Genomic DNA, 16145 nt, shown 5'->3' on the forward strand with positions numbered 1-16145 from the left:
GAATCCCAAGCCCAGCCGTGCAGTGGACCCCCTCTCTGCAAATACAGGATATGGCTCATGTTCTCTCCTTCCACAGAGGCCCCCACCTTATTTGCTGGCAAAACTCAGTGCCTCAGACTGTTGACAAAATCTCTAATCCACTGGTGCCTAAAAATGCATTGTGGGGAGACAGGGTCAGTCAGCACAGGACACACGGATGCCTGGTGTGACCCAGGGGCAGCCCAAGGGCCTGCGATTCCCTCACAAATGGTCTCTTTTTTTGGAGGAAAGGCCCTGATAAAATGCAAAGGTGTTATTTTAGCAAGATTAACGCTGAGATTTAGAACATGGACTGTAGCCTACAGATGGACTTTTGGCCTTCACAGGGTTTTTAAATGTTTGAATTTCCCACAAGACAGCCCTAATCCCGTTCATTGCTGTGGTTGCTGCTTGGGGTGTGGTGGGACTGGACGTGGCAGTCCCAGTGGGGCTGCCTGGGCCCCAGGGCACTGGGAAAACTTCCAGAGAGCTGGACACCAGGGCGTCTTCAGCCTTGGGCTTTCTGCTGCAGCCTGTGCTCGAGAATGTGAGGAGTAGGGAGGGCTTCTCACCCAGATTATAAAAGTTCTACAGCTTCGAGGTAAAAGGGGGGAGGTCCAACCCAAAAAGGGAGAACAGTCAGGCTGTGCATTTATCCACTGCAATGGCACCTACCGTGTGCCAGGTGCCCTCTCGGTGCCCAGGGGCCAGTTATCTCACTGAATTTCCCCTATCAGTGCAAGAGGTATTATTGTCCTCATTTACAGACGACTAAACTGAGACTGGGAGAGGCCAGGTCTCATCGGTGCCTCTCCCCTTCAGGAAAGCTCTACCCCCCATCTCTCCCCTCTGCTCCCCGAGGCTGGCAGGCCCAGGGAGGAGGTTAAGAGGCCTGTGGTAGGAGGTGCCCTCTGTGCCTTGGTTGTTCTGCATTCTCTGGCTGGGGTTGGAATCTCCAGGGCCCCGTGGCCAGGTCTCTCCGCCCAGGCAACCTCACCCTCCCTGCAGAGGCGTGGCTGGGGAACTTATCACTTGTCTGGGTGTGCCCCTGTGGGAGAGGGAATGGCCCACCTGACCTCCGACCTGTCCTCCAGACCCAGAGGCTGTAAATGATATGTTCTTAATAGGATCCCAAGGAACACTTGTGTTTACTGGGGCAGCTGTGCTTATGTAACATCTTACAGAGTTTGGAAAACACGACAAAGGTACTAAACGTCCCCCACGATGCCACCAGCTAAAGATGACCATTCTGAGTAATTTGGAGGTAGCTTTCCTTTCTGCCAAAGTGATATTAAACGTGAGTTACAACTAGATTTTATTCTTCTATGGGGGCAGGGATCACAGGTATTTCGTTGTTTGGGTTTTTTTATCCTCGTCAATCTTTTTTGGCTTGTTTGGAAATTTTCCTTTTTTTAAAATCCTTCCTAGTATGTAACACAGACTTCAGGAAATACTTGTTCAATGAAAGAATGACAAGCAGAGCCGGGTGATGGTTGGGGCTGGAACGCTGGCTGGCTTTAGGTACATCCAGCACAGGGCTGAGAGTCCCGTCACCATTCACCATCCAACAATTTCTGGCATCCCTGGTGTGTGTTCGGCCCTCATCCAGCATCACTGGTGTTTGTTGACCTTTAATGCGGGAGATACAGGTGGGGAGGAGGGGCCCCAACCCGGTGGCCGTGGCATCAGCCAGGGTCTCAGCCTCCTCCCAGAGTTAGTTACCAGCAGAATAGAACCCCAGGACTAAAGTCCCTTTGAGCACCCCGAGAGGTTAAGAGAGAGGAAGACAGCGCTGGAGGAGCCAATGTTCAGAGAAAGCAGGAGGGGTGAAGCTGGACAAAGGAAGGCTGTCAGCTGTCAGCACGGAGGCAAATGTCACGGAGTTTCTCTTCCTGGAGACTTCCAAGAAGGGGGCATCTCTGTGGACTGGGTCAGCGGCCACCTACCCCAGGGCGGGGGGAGAGACCAGGGACTTGAGGATTCCTTCAAGAGAGCAAGGATGTCGGGGCAGACAGTCTGGCAGAAGAGGGTGTAGCGGGGCTGAGAGGGGGCACAGCATGGATTTCCTCATCTGGCAGGGCGGGCCGCAGACGCAGGCGGGGAGGCACCGGCTTTGTGGTTCTCTGTTGGCTCAAGGCCCTCTTAGATCCGGGAGCATGTGGGAGCTCAGGACAGAGCTGGCCCACTCTACGAAGGTACTTTAGGATTCTTCCTGGAAAACCAGCAGGAGGAGGAAGCTGACGATGCCAGGCTGCCGGCCCATGCCATTGGCCCCGGCCAGTGGGGAGGCCACAGTGTAGGGCCTCGGACCCCTGGGTTTGAATCCAGACTCGGCCACGTTCAGGTTGGGTGATGGTAGGCAGGCAAGAGATTTAAGCTCTCTGAGTTTTAGTGACTTCCACTGTGAAATGGGGATTTAGAAAGACCCACCAAAAACCCATTTCCTCTGTTCACCTCCCCCTCTCAGCGTTGGCGAGAGGATTATGCAAGTTAAATTAGGCCAAAGGGCCTAACACAACTAGGTGCTCGGTAAACCTCATCTTCCCTAAACAGCGGTTCTCAGAATTGACTGTACACCCGAATTGCCTTGGGACAAGGTCAAACTGAGGCTCTTTCCCACCCCCTGCCGAGTAGGTCTGCAGTGACCCTGGGGTTTGCCTTTTTCACAAGACCCTGGCCCAGGTGATTCTGAAGTGGCAGGACCCCCAAGACAGCACTAAATATGCTAAAAGCTATTACCAGGCTGGGACCATAAGCAGGGGTGCAGTGTCTCCCCCGACACCTTCATGGCCTTGGCCACCAGCCCAAGACCCTAGACCGCAGCCCCTGCCTCGTGAGGGCACCATGGGCTATGTTGCTGGGATGCAGTGTGGGTTTGTCTACCTTCTCCACCCCATGCCAACCCGCCAGCAGGCCCCACTGCCCTGGCAACGCATTGCAAAGTCCACACAAAGGGAAACTGCGCTGGGGAGGCTGGTCCTGCCCGACACCAGGGGAAGGGTTTCCATGGCAATGCTGACATCACTAGGCTCAGCCGGCTGCAGAGACAAGCCCTGAATGGAGGTGCCTGGGTGTTCCCGCTGCAACCCCTTAGAGGAGGGCGACCCAGGGGCCCTGCTGGGACCCAGTTCCGGGCTGCATGCAGATCTGGGTTCAAAAGCCAGCCCTGCCCCTGACTTGCTTGGTGGCTTTAAGTGAAGTCACAGGGCCTGAGACAGTCTTCTCATCTGTAAAATACAACTAACAATATTTACCTTGCAACGAAGGTGAAAGGAAATCATGGATAACAGACAGGTGCGTGGTAAACTGTAAAAACCTAGTCCAATGGTGAGTGGCAACTTCAGGTGTTTCCAAGGGAGTCCCCCTGACCGCTGGGCCCCTTGACGTGGGATCTGGGAGAGACACCTCGAAATTGAAGAGGAGAAGGCACAGTTATCCATCAACTCCCCCTGGATGAAGGGCAGGTAAAGGATGGTATTGGTGAGGAAAGTCACGGGATGGGAGACTGTAGGGTCCGGATGGCTGCTCAGGGGTGTCCTGGTCTCACACCCCCAGTCAGCAGATGAGGATTTAGAGGTCAGGGTAGCAGGTGTGACTGGCCCAATCATACCCTGCATTATGATGGAGTCAGGTTGTCAACAAGGGTCCCCTGTGCCCAGAGGGTGGGCCCTGGGGGCGGAGCCACCGCTGTTCTCCACACAGTGGGAATAACAGACTGCTCTGCAGGAAATCAACAACAGAAAGTCAGGAGCACAAAGCGGGAGAGGGTGCGACCTTCGAGGTGGGTGGAGCTGTGGGTTGGAGTCTCCCCACCCCCACCCCCACCCCCCCGCGGTGCCTGGCAGCAGGGAACCCAGGCAGCAAGGGGCTGAGAAGGGCCCCTCGGGTTTTCTCTTTGCTGCCTCCCTCTTCAGAGGCTCTGGGCAGGGGCCAGGCAGCAAGCTCAGAAGGTCCCCTAAGCCAGTTTTTTTCCTAAGCTCCGGCCAAGGGACCCCGCGTGTTCTCCAGCAGCGCCCCCCAGCGTACCTCCGCACCCACCCTAGCCTGCCCCCGCACACATGGTGAGTGCCTCCCCAGGCCTCAGACACATACATGGCTGAGGAGGGCAATTCTAGGAAGAGGCCTTGGGCCCCACAGAGCTTGCTGCCTGTCCGGCAGTCCCCTGCCAGCTTTTCGCCTCCCAGCCTGTGCCCTGTCAGTCTCTCCATTTCCAAGGGAATTGCTAGGGCCTGTCCCCCCACAATGGCTCAGCCGGTGCTCTGGCCCCCGTTCTACCAGACTCTGCCCAACATCCATCCGGGCTGCCCTCTAATCCAGGAGACCTCTCAGGGCTCTCGGCTCCCTTGGGGGGAGGACAGACTTCCCACGGAGCCAGGGGTCACTGGTCAACCTCTCAGCGTTCTTCTATAAGTTCTAGACAGCCAGCTGGACCTAAATGCTCCGCTCTCATGTTAGGGAGGCCACAACCCCTCATTCTGTTCCCCCTCCTTCACCCCCCAGGGCGAGGGATAGGCCTTCTGCTGCAGAGAGGAAGGCGTGTGCCGCTCAGCAGCTCCGATAGGGCCACAGGAAGAGAAGGGACCCTCGGGTTACTTTGTAAGACCACGTAGTCCCTGCAGACCAGGGGAGGACACATACTGCACACGTGCCGTGGTCTGCCCTTGGGTCGCTATGGATCTTTTGCCTCTCTTAGCCTTGAACTGACTTGTGCGGACCCCACTGTAGCCTCTTGCTCAGTTGGACTGGGACATGTCACTGTTTGGCTTCAAACTGATTCTGAAAGGGCAGCCCCAGTCCAGGTTCCTAGGAGTGGGAGAGTTACCCACTGGGGTGCCCTGGAAGAGGCAAGTGTCTGGAAGCAGGAGGTCCAGCAGGTGCAGAGAAAAGGAACGCCCCTTCTGAGATAGAGGTCCCAGCACCCCTGGAAATGGACCTTGGTGCCCACTTGAGACACACTCTCTCAGCAGATGGGAGCTGCCTGACCCTGTAAAGGGCAGTGACCAGACGTGGGCCCCTGGAAAACCAGCCACACCCTTTCCCATCTGGGTCTCCTGAGGGAGGGAGAAATTGGATCAAGGGTTGGAAGTACCTGGCAAGAGGGTCTCTCCTCCCAAAGCAGGTGATGGGCTTTCCGAGGCTACATCCTTCAGCCTCCTCCCTGCAGGAGGACGGGCCCATCATTGGGGCCAGAGGCCTAGTGTCCCCTCCCAGAACACGTTGGGGAGGAGCCCAGCTCCTCGGGCCACCTGCTCTGGCCTTAGAGAGGTTTCCAGAGCGGGCTAAACCATGATCCGCACTGGGACAGGCCTTTGGGCACCCTGGGTGCTCGACTCTCCACGCTCACTTGTGTGTGCTCAACCCAGCACCTATTTACATAACATGGTTTTGCAGGAGGAAACAAGCCAGCCTTCAGCGTGGGGAGAGCCCCAGCCGTGGCCTGCCATGGGCAGCTGGCCTTAGCCTACCTGCCCTGTGACCCTGGCTCCTGCCTCCCTCTGACCTCTGCAGATTCCTCAGCAAAATCCTCTGGCCCCAGCATGGCCGCAAGTGGCCTCGATGAAGCAGGAGCCAGCTGCTGAGGGTGAGGACACCATGCTCCCTCCTGGGGAAATCCTGGGACCTCCCGCTCCTCTGAGGCTGAAATCACAGCAGAGATGCCCAGGGAGCCATGGGGGAGGGGGCTGCTGGGCCCACACTGTGAGCTAGGCCCTGCCTGAGGCTCTTGCACACACATTATGTCATTGCAGCTTCACAAGACCTGCTGGGGAAGGTAGTATCTTTTCCAGGGAACCAAGGAGGAAATTCAGGAGTCACCGCTCATGTTCCATGGAACCAGGATGACCCAGGCCTGTCCTGTGTTGCACACAGTCTCTGACTGGGGAGCAGCGCCCACCCTGGGAGCGGGTGGGTGGGCGCCTGTCTCCCCAAGGTCTCCAACAGCTGGAGAGAACGCCCTCTGCCCACCTGGGATTCTGGGCCGGGGGTGGGGATACCCCTTCTTCCTTCTTCTCACTAGAATGTTGACACCAGGTGAGCACACAGTGACAGGTGGGACCCTACTTGAGAAATGGCCAAACTAATGCCAGTAAGTATGGCAACACTGACGCCCTGGGAGTGAGCAGACAGATCGTCTCAGGGCCGAGACAGGCCAACCCAGCAGAACGGGGAAAATGGAGGGCTGGTCAGAAACCTCGCTCTCAAATTGACTGTCCACTCCAAAATGGACCCCTGCGGGTTCCCAGCTCTCATCCTTCCCACACTCAGACCAGAAACGCTGCGTTCCGGGGTCCTTCCTCTGGAAGCAGAGGCAGGCCTGGCACAAGCCTGGGAGCCTCAGACAAGCCTGAATCCTGAGCTGGCGCCTGGAGGCCTGGTCTCCTTCGGGCTGACACTCTGAAGAGGGCCCTAATCTGTCTGACTCTAGGTTCCCTCATCTGCAAAACCAGCCCTGCCTGCAAGGGCTGTTGTGGGAGCAGGTGAGATCTGTGTGCCCAGCTCTGTAATCAGGCAAATGCTGAACAAAGGGAGGATGGTGGCCCCACCCCCGACCACACAATGCAGGGGTTGAAGGCCAGTAGGGACAGTGGGCTCTGCTGGAAAAAGCGGAGGCTGTAAGGTGAAGCCCCACCCCCACCTGGCCTGCTCGGCCTCTTGGCCCAGCCTCGTTGAGCCAGGAAGGCCAGTGACTCATAGTGACCTCACTCCACTTGGCCTTTTTTGCTGTTTCTGTAAAATGGGCACAGCGGCTATTGGTTGAGCAGTCTCCCCATGAAAGGCCTGGGTGGCTGTGGAACTCTGTTATTATCATCACCACTCCTCCTTGCTCTTACTCATCTGGGAAGCTGTGTGGAAGGGGGAGATCCCAGAAAAGAGTGAAAAACAAAGAAAATAAGTTTCACTTGCAGTCCAGCACCCAGAGCTAGCTGGGTCTCACACTGCTCCTCATCAGAGCTGGTGGCTCCTTCTCCGTCACTTTTCCACAAACAACCAAAGACAAGTTACCATTTAACCAGCCCATGGGAATTGGGGCCAAGCTCTCCAAATGGCAAACCAGCAGGACCTGTTTGCTGGAATGAAATAACCCCACTGGACCTAGTACATGGCTGCCCTCACACAGCCCTCCACCTCCTCCTTGCCCAGCCCAGCAAGGTGACCTTCCTAAGCTTCCGGGACTTCAAGGGCCAAGGCGGGAGGAGGGGCTACTGGGAGGAGCCAGAGCCAGGGCTCAGGGAAGAAGACACAGATAATCAAATGAGTGAGCAAGCAGTGTCCCCCGGAGTTGGCTAGAGGAGTCCAGAGCAATCCACAGTGCAATGGAGAGGCGGGCTGGGATTGGAGGGGGAACTTCGTGAGAACTGGAGAAGAGGGGGCTCCCTAAAGTCTACAGACTGGGAGCCCCAGGAGCCAGGGAGGGAGAAGATCCCAGCCTCCTCCCTTAGCCCTCTCACATCCAGCACCGAGGCCAGGGGCCATGGGAGGTCTCCTTTCTTAGGCTTCTTTTGAACCAGGTTGGGTCTTAATCACCCCAGGGGCCACACATGTCTGATAGCCATAGGTACAATCAATGCTTATTGCATAATTGCTTGGCTCTAGTCCTTCTCCCCAGGACCCCAACCCTTGGTCAGTTCAGCTCCTGGATTCCTGGGCTATCAGAGCAGGAAGGGTGGAAGGGGTCTTTTAGGGATAATGCAGGGGTGGGGGTGGGGGATTGTGGCTGGGGGGGGACTTACATTTTACTTTATTATTAAAAAAAATTTTTTTTTGGTTTAAATGACATCAAATTATGTATTTTTACCCTTCTTAAAATTTTAAATAAATTTAAATTATAAAATATTTCAAACATACAGAGAAGTACAGAGTAATATTTTAGATAGCCACACACCCACCACTAAGCTGGAACAAATGTTAACATTTTGTTGTATTTTCTTTAGGTCTCCTTTGGTCAAAAAATTAAATGTTGACAATAGAACCGAAGTGCCATCCCTAGCCCATCTCCTTCCTCCCTCCCTCTTCAGAAGCCACTAACTTGAGAATGATACATCTTCCCCTGTGTTTTCATACTTTTACTATATATATGGGTCTATAAGCAACCTACAGTGTAGTTTTGCATGCTTATAAAATGATGTGTGAAATGTGAGTTGCAGACTGATTCAGGGTTCTCCTCCTTGGTACTCTGGGGCCTGGCCAATCATTTACCGATCCAGGCCCCACCCTGGAGGAAGCAGGGCCCAAGCCCCTCATCATCTTGAAACAGAACAGCAATTCTTTCTTCTGATGTATACATTGGGCTTCTGCATAAGATCTCCTTTGAAAAACAGGTTCCATTGCTTGAAAGTCACAAGTCTAATGAAAACCCCTCACCTGACAGAGGATTAAACTAGGGCCCGGAGAGGGGAGGTGACAGCTTCCCCACGGGCCTCCCTTGTTCAACAAAAGAAAAATAGATGGGCACCCAGACCCAAAGTCTGATTTGCTCCTGGGTCAGGGAAAGGCAAAAGGGTCTGGACCTGGGGCCTCTGAGGAGGCCAAATGATGGACCCTTTGGGGAGGCAGGGCACAAGGAAAGCCCTAGACCTGGGCCACCCAGTGTGGCAGCCACGAGCGCCCTGTTGAGCCCTGGAATGGAGCTAGTACAAGCTGAGAGGTGCTGCAAGAGTGAACTACACACCTGATTTTGCTTTTTTTGTTTTTTTTGGGGGGCTGCATTGGGTCTTCATTGCTGCACGCTGGCTTTCTCTAGTTGCAGCAAGTGGTGGATTCTCTCGTTGCGGAGCATGGGCTCTAGGCACGCGGGCTTCAGTAGTTGTGGCGAACAGGTTTAATTGCTCTGCGAATGTGGGATCTTCCTGGACCAGGGCTCGAACCCATGTCCCCTGCATTGGCAGGCGGATTCTTAACCACTGCGCCACCAGGGAAGTCCCTACGCACCTGATTTTGAAGACTTAGTACAAAAAAAGAATATATAAGATCTCACTAATTTTTATATTGATTACATAGTGGAAGGATAATATTTTGGATATGCGGGGTTAAGCAAAATATATTCCTAAAATTAATTGTACTTGTTTCTTTCACACTTTAAAAAATGTGGCTATAGAGAAATCTTAAGTTGTATATGTGCTGGCGTATTTCAGCTGGACAGAGCTGCCCTGGGCCCTACGCTCAGCAGCCAAAGGCAAGCCAGACCACAAGAGTGAGGTTGGGGCTGGGGGAGGTTGGTCTCCAGGGGCCCTGAGCTGAGGGCTCTTTTTACAGACCACATCTGGGCACTGGGTTCTGATCAGGGTGGGGTGAAACCAGTAAGTGCCTCCCCCACCTCACTGTCAGGGGCTCCTCTCTCTGAGGCCCTCCTACCCTGGTCCTCCAGGATCCAAGTTTGCCCTTGTCTCTGGCCTTGAGAGCCGAGTCTGAACCAGAGTAAGCCGTCTCCACCTGGCATTTCATCCTCCACCTGCAGGCCCCCGGTGTGCACAGACCCCGGGTAATCAGGACAGCAGGACAGCACCCTCTCCTGGATCTCTGGTCTCCCTCTTCTGTAATGATGACAGGGACCTTTGCTGCTCCCGTCCGATCTTCCCCTCTGCATTGGGATCTTCTTTCTGAACTCCTCCCACCACAAACATACAACTTGAGCTCGGGAGGAGGCTCCTTGGGGTCTGGTGTGGGCTTCAGAGACTCTCCCACATGTCAGCGGCACACACTAGGGCCCCTGGAGGTGAGAGGGGCCGCTGAACAGCTTGAGCCTCTGGACACAATGCCTCTAGTCTGGCATCGTGGAAGACGACCAGCCCACCTCTGGAGGACCCTTCCCCAACCAGCTCTGTCTTCTCCTGCACCGTCGCCCAGGTCTGTGATTCCAGCCGGTTATGCCGTCTGTCTTCCCCAGAGTTGGCAAAGCATGACACTTCCCTATTGGAAATTCTTAGCGATCACCACGTGTAGATGGGAGCTGTCAGCCAGCAGCTTTTCTCTGTTAAGGTAGGGTGAAGAGTAGTGGGGAGGGGGTTGCACTGCCTATCAGAACATGAGAAGAATGTCAGGCGCTTAAGTGCATATGACAGAGAGCAACGTTTTCTCCCCATGGGGGAAATAGAATCCAGGATGTAACAACTTTAGAGTCCTCAACGTATTGGGGGAAAAAATAGCATCCTCCACTACCACAAAATAATACAAATGCACATAGTAAAATATTCAAATAATACAAAAGCCCCCAAAGTTTTTAAAACATTGACACATAATTCACCTTTCATCACTGGCCTTTGCAAATTCCAAGGTGGGTGCTGGAGGAAGCTCTGAGACTCTCTCTCCACCTTGCTTCACCTCGCTTTGGGAAATCAAAATAACTGAATTTTACAAGCCACTTCCCTGGAAATATGGCTTCTAATTTAGAAAAAGTTGTCAGCGGAGGACTGTGCTCCAGAAACTAACAGACTATGAAGAATGAGCATACACATTGAGAGTTCACTGTTTTAATCAAATAAAACCTACAACAAAGTTAATCTGACACATAGTTAATGAGATAATCATTGTTGCGCTTCATGGGAATTAGGCATTAATGGGAAGTAGTTTTTATAAATGATGGTAATTATACTATTGCCTTTACTCAGCCAAAATTTTAAAGTTTTTTTCTTCTTGTTTTGCTACTTCCCTTGCATATGCTGTCAGTCTCTGTGATGAAGTTTCCTGTGGTTTCTGTGCCATTTCATCACCGTCCCCTCCTCACCTTGCCCCCACCCAGGTCACAGGCAGTCAGCGAGGTTTTCTTGAGCACCTGCCATGGGCCACTCTGCGAAGCACTCAGTTCAAACTACCTCGTTTAATCCTCAGAAGAATCCCTAGAAATAGGTTCACAAAAGGGAAAACTGAGGTTCACGTTGGTCGTAGAAGCAGGAATGAGCCAGCCCAGGCAGTGTGACCCTGCCTCGGAGCGAAGCCACAGTGCTGAGCAGCCCCTCTCCTTCGTCCCTGGCTGGTCTCTGCTCCCCGGGGACATCAGTGCTGGGCAGTTGAGGGCAGCAGAAGCATCAGGCTCTGTGCCTGCCCAGGGGCACTGTGCATGGAAAGGGAGTCAAGGCTGCATGGGCTTTGTAGCCACACGGGCCAAAGTTCAAATCCCAGCAGCTCACTGAACCCTTCTGCGCCTCGGCATCTTCACCCATCAAATGGGGTGGAGAGTTCAGGGCTCCAGTGATGATCAAGTGAGCTGATGTCTGAAGGCTGAGTGCAGGCTTGGCACACAAGATGGGGTGAGCGTGAGCAGGCCCTGTGTGGGGAGGGGGACAGGAGTAGCAGCAGGAAGAGGAGGCGGTGCAGGCCCCACATCTGGGGACCTCTGCACAGGGACTTGGATCCAGTGAGGGGAACAAGAGAGAGAGCATACTTTCCCACTGAGCTTTGTGACTGGGGGGCACTCAAGGGGCAAAACAATCGCAGGCTCTCTTTGGGACCAGCTCTTGGTTGGTCCAGATTCCATGAACAAGGAGAAAGCCCCGCTTCATCACAAATCTCCCCCAAAGGCTCAGGTTCCCTCAGCAGTCCTTTCACACCACTCTGAGTTACAAACAGGTTAAACTGCAGCATGCAGTCTGCAGCAAGGGGAGGGGGCAGCCAGCAGGAAACCCCAAGTGGGAAGAGAACAGAACAGAGAGGCTGTAAACACCGTCCAAGACAAACTTCTGCCGCCTTACCGTTTTGCCCTGGGCCTTCCCTATTTGCCATCACCAGCAAAGAGAGGTTGTGTGCAAAGGTACTTTGTGTTCCTGTGGCAGGGGGCCAGTGGAGGACTCATGTCACCGGGCTGGACTCAGGATTCCAGGGCAGGATCTAAACTACCAGGGTCATCCGCAAAGCAGGTCTGAGTGGAGCCTGCGTCATGAAGCTAGAAAGGCCACCTGGAGCCAGCAGAGTCCTGGGGACCCTCACCAACTGCTCACCTGGCCCGGCTGCACTGTCATCTGGGCTGCAGACAGAGCACAGACATCCAGAGTCACAGGGCTGCATCTAGGCTTTAGAATCAGCCACACTGGGGTCGAATACCAATTCTGCCACCTTCTAACAGTGAGACCCAGACAAGTTACTTACTTCCTCTGAGTCTTAGTCTTCCCACCTGTGAAATGGGGCTAATCATCAGGGCTAATCATTGTGAAGACACATGCGCTCTGACTTGCATACTGAGTCCAGTGGCTTATTCAAATGAGGGCTCTGTCCATGCCAGACATTTATAATGACAATCTAAATATAATGATAATTCATTCCAGAAATACCTGTTGAGCACCTGTGACAGGCCAGGCACTGTGCAGGGTGCTCTTGGAGATATGAAGGTGAGTAAGATGAGTCCCACCCCTCCTAGCGGGCATGCACAGGAATAATTCTAACCTAAGTCTGAGAGTGTTGAGTGACGTGGAGAGAGGTGTGCCAGGACAGGCATTCAGGGAAGGCTTCCTGGAGGAGGCAGAATTTCAGCTAGGCTTGGGCACCTGGCTAACTGGAGGTGGGGGAAGAGAGGAAGGGCACTGACGCATGAAGAAGGAAGCAGAGGTGTGAAAGAGTGTGCAAGATTAGGGCACATGGAAGCTCCAGTATCCAGTGGGGGCAACGGGGGGGGGAGGGGTGGTCAGCTGCCCTGGTGAAAAGAGAGCACTACTGTCCCCCAAACATGCCACTCTGCCTCTGCCTTGCTGGGTGACCTTGAGCCAGGCACTCCCTGTTTCTGAGTCTGATGAATGGTTCCCCATCTTTTCCTCCAAGAACTTCCATCATTCCTTCATTTCTCCTCTTTCTGCCTTCCGCACACATGCAGAATCTTTGTACGATGAAGTCACTCAAGGTTTTGACCAAGGTTGTGAGTGATCGGTCATAAGTGAAGGGAAGGAGTCCCTTCTGACTCTAGTGTGGGGGTGGGTGGGAGGCTGGGAGACCACCACCGTGCTCTAGGAGGGCTAGGATGAGGCCTGGGCTGAGAGGGGTGAAGAGTAGCTGGTGGCGGGTTCCCTGGGTCAGAAGGCAGAGCCTGGGTGATTGGTGGCCAGGTGCAAAGCTGTGGAACCCAGCCAGAGGGGCAACTCCCCCACCAAAGGGGGAAGGTGGGTTGGTGTGAGCAGGTTGAATTGGAGGCACTTCTAAGATATCATGTGGAGTGTCCAGTAGGGAACAAAGTTAGGAGCAGGGGCTACAGACCTGGAATTCACTTTGGGTCCCAGATTAGAAACCCAGGTTATCCCATCCAGCTCAGTGCCTTTGACCTATTCCATGGGAACCTGGGATGCCAGGCGGGCAGCAGTGGAGGGGGGCGGGGACAGAGAAAAAAAGAGAATGGCAAGGAAGTGATACTCCTGGGCCTCAGTCTCCCTCCTGTGGAACGAGGGGAGGTGTTTACAGCAAGGGTACGGAGTGGGCGGCTGTACCAAGGGGACCAGCTCTCCTTGCGCATTGCTTTAAGCCCCTCGAGATGGTCTGGTATACAGCCTCTGTTCCCAAATGCTGTCTCCTTGCCAAGGCAACTGGCTTCTTTCCCTTGGGAAAATCCTGAGCCGCTCCTGACGACGATGGCTTCTTCCTGCTTCCACGATCACTAGCTCTGAATTCTGGGGTTACTTGTGGGTTGGGCTGGCAGGGGAGGAGCAGAAGGGTTTGTGCTGTGGGCAGGTCTTGGGGCCCAGGCCCTGCTGGCGATTTTCTTTGTTACCTGATGGGAGGCCAGGCATTGGTAGGCGGGACCAATGATGTTGGTGCCTAATGAGTGACTGATATGATAGCCAGTGAGACACACTCGGGCCTACTACTCCAGCAAAACAAGCGGTCTTAAAGATAACCTATCCTTGGCTCCCCACTTCGCACCTGAGATCAGAAAATAGCGGGGAGGAAGAGACCTGGAGCTGATTTTTATCTCTCCAAAAGCCTAGCAGAAATAGAACATTTATCTGTGTGAAGGCTACACAGGCTTAACTAAAATGTCAAGTTTCTTTGCTGGAATTATAATGGAAAATATGATAAACGCACATTTATTCAGTAATTATTAATTCACGATCCTGTTTTATGTGAAACAAAACCATGGCATGCTGCTCAGAAGCTTTGGTTGGTTTTGTTTCATACAAAATTGGCTCCTGAATTAATAATTACTGAAAAATGTAATTTGATAGCTCTAAACTTGTAAAACATGGAGCGTGTGTGTATGCTGGGGGGTGGTGCAGAGCTGGGATAGTAAAAAGGTAAGATGCTCTCATTTTACAGATGATAAAACTGAGATGCAGGGGGCAAGGGCCCAGCTCATGGCACATGATGAGGCAGGGAGGGCCAGACCCCAAACTTCCTGAGCTCTAACCCTAGGCTGCCCTTGGTGCTCTGCTGCTGCTGATTCCCTGGAAATGCAGTGGGTGGGAGGAGAGGAAGAGTTAACTAATCCTGTACCTCCAGGCCAAGGCCAACAGCTGCCAGGAAGATAAGGGGAGGGGACCCCTGGGAATGAACAGCCTGTGGACTGGAGAGTGAGCAAGGCAGGAAAAACAGGGGCAGGTGACAAAAGGGAATGGGGGAGGGGAGGCAAAGACAGAGAGAGGCAGAGAGACAGAGACAAGGAGAGATAGATGGATCCAGACAGAGCAGAGGAGGTGGGGCTCTTGGGACCCTTGAGGACCCGGGCGGTCTGGAAGGCCAGATCCTATGGTGAGCAGAATCTGGTCCCAGGCCCCACACCCCAGGGGCCGCCAGCCACTGCGGGAGACAGTCCCTTTGTTTCACAGGCCTTGCCCTGGAGAACTCTTGTTCAGAACCAGCCCCATTAAAAACCCTGCCCCCAGAAACTAACTGGGAGCTCAGTCTGAGGTGGGGGAAAGGGCACTGGGCTAAGAGTTCAAAGTCCACGCCTCCAGGCCCTGTCCTGTCACTGACTCCCTGCCTCTCTGGGGGCTGTTAAACCATCCCCACTCAGAGTCAAGGTCTGGGTGACTCTCTGGGCTCCCTAGCCCAGAGTTTGTTTGGGGGAGCAGGTTGAGTGCTGGGGCCTTGCTTCCTTCCCCTGCGAGCCTGCTCTCTAGGCAGAGGCCCTGCCACCATGGTGCGGCGTAGGGGGCAGAGGGCGGGCTGGGCATTGGGCGGTCTCCCACCTCTGCCCCTAGGGGGACCTGCCAGGGCCCTCGGACCCCGTGCTTGGGCAGCAGGCCGGCACCTGCGTGAGGAGTGGCTAGGCGTCCTGCCCGGAGCTGAGGAGAAGCTGCCCAGAGACTGGGCCCAGGCCTTCTTGTTCAGCCAGAAATTCCAGACTTTTAAGGATCAAGGGCCAGAGAGGAGCCTTTTCCAGGGCACCAGGGAGCTGTTTATCCTGCTTGGCGGTATTACCAGGCCTTGAGGGAGACTGCCCTGATCTTTGTTTAGGCTTTCTGGGAAGACATCTGCCTGCTCATGGTAAGATTATTGTAGGACAAGCTTCAGGCTTGTGGTCACTCTGACAAGATGGAGGCTTTGGCCCCTCATCCAGGCTCTTGGGAAGGAATTATTTTTCTAATCAACTTTATTGAGGTCAATTTACATACAATAAAGTATACCTACTTTATATACAATAAAATGTACTCATTTTAGATGTACCGTTCAATGAGTTGATAAGTGCCTATACTTGTGTAGCTACCACAATAATCAAGGTGTAGAACATCTCCATCGCCCTAAAAGATTTCCTCCAGACCCCTTCCCAGTCAATCACCACCCCCTACACTGGCCCCAGGCACCCACTGATCTACTTTCTGTCCCTATAGATCAGATTTGATACATATTACCATAGTGCTTGTCCTCGTGTGTCTGACTTTTTTCGCTCTGCATAATAATTTTGAGATTCATCCAAGTCATCATGTCTACTGGTAGTTCTTTCTTTTATATTGCTGACTAATATTCCATTATATGGATATATCATAGATTGTTTATTCATTCCCTGGTTTTTGGACATTTGGGTTATTTCTGGGTTGCAGCTATTATGAATAAAGTGGCTATGAACATGTATGTATAAGTCTTTATGTAGATGTATGTTTTCATTTCTCTTGCATTAGTACCTAGAAGTGGGATTGCTGGGTTGTATGATAAGCGTACGTTTAACTCTTTAAGAAACCACCAAACTGTTCCCCAAAATGGTTGTACCATTTTACAGT

Source organism: Balaenoptera borealis (assembly GCF_965194805.1).
Source record: "Balaenoptera borealis genome assembly, chromosome: 20".
In the NCBI taxonomy this organism is placed as follows: Eukaryota; Metazoa; Chordata; class Mammalia; order Artiodactyla; family Balaenopteridae; genus Balaenoptera; species Balaenoptera borealis.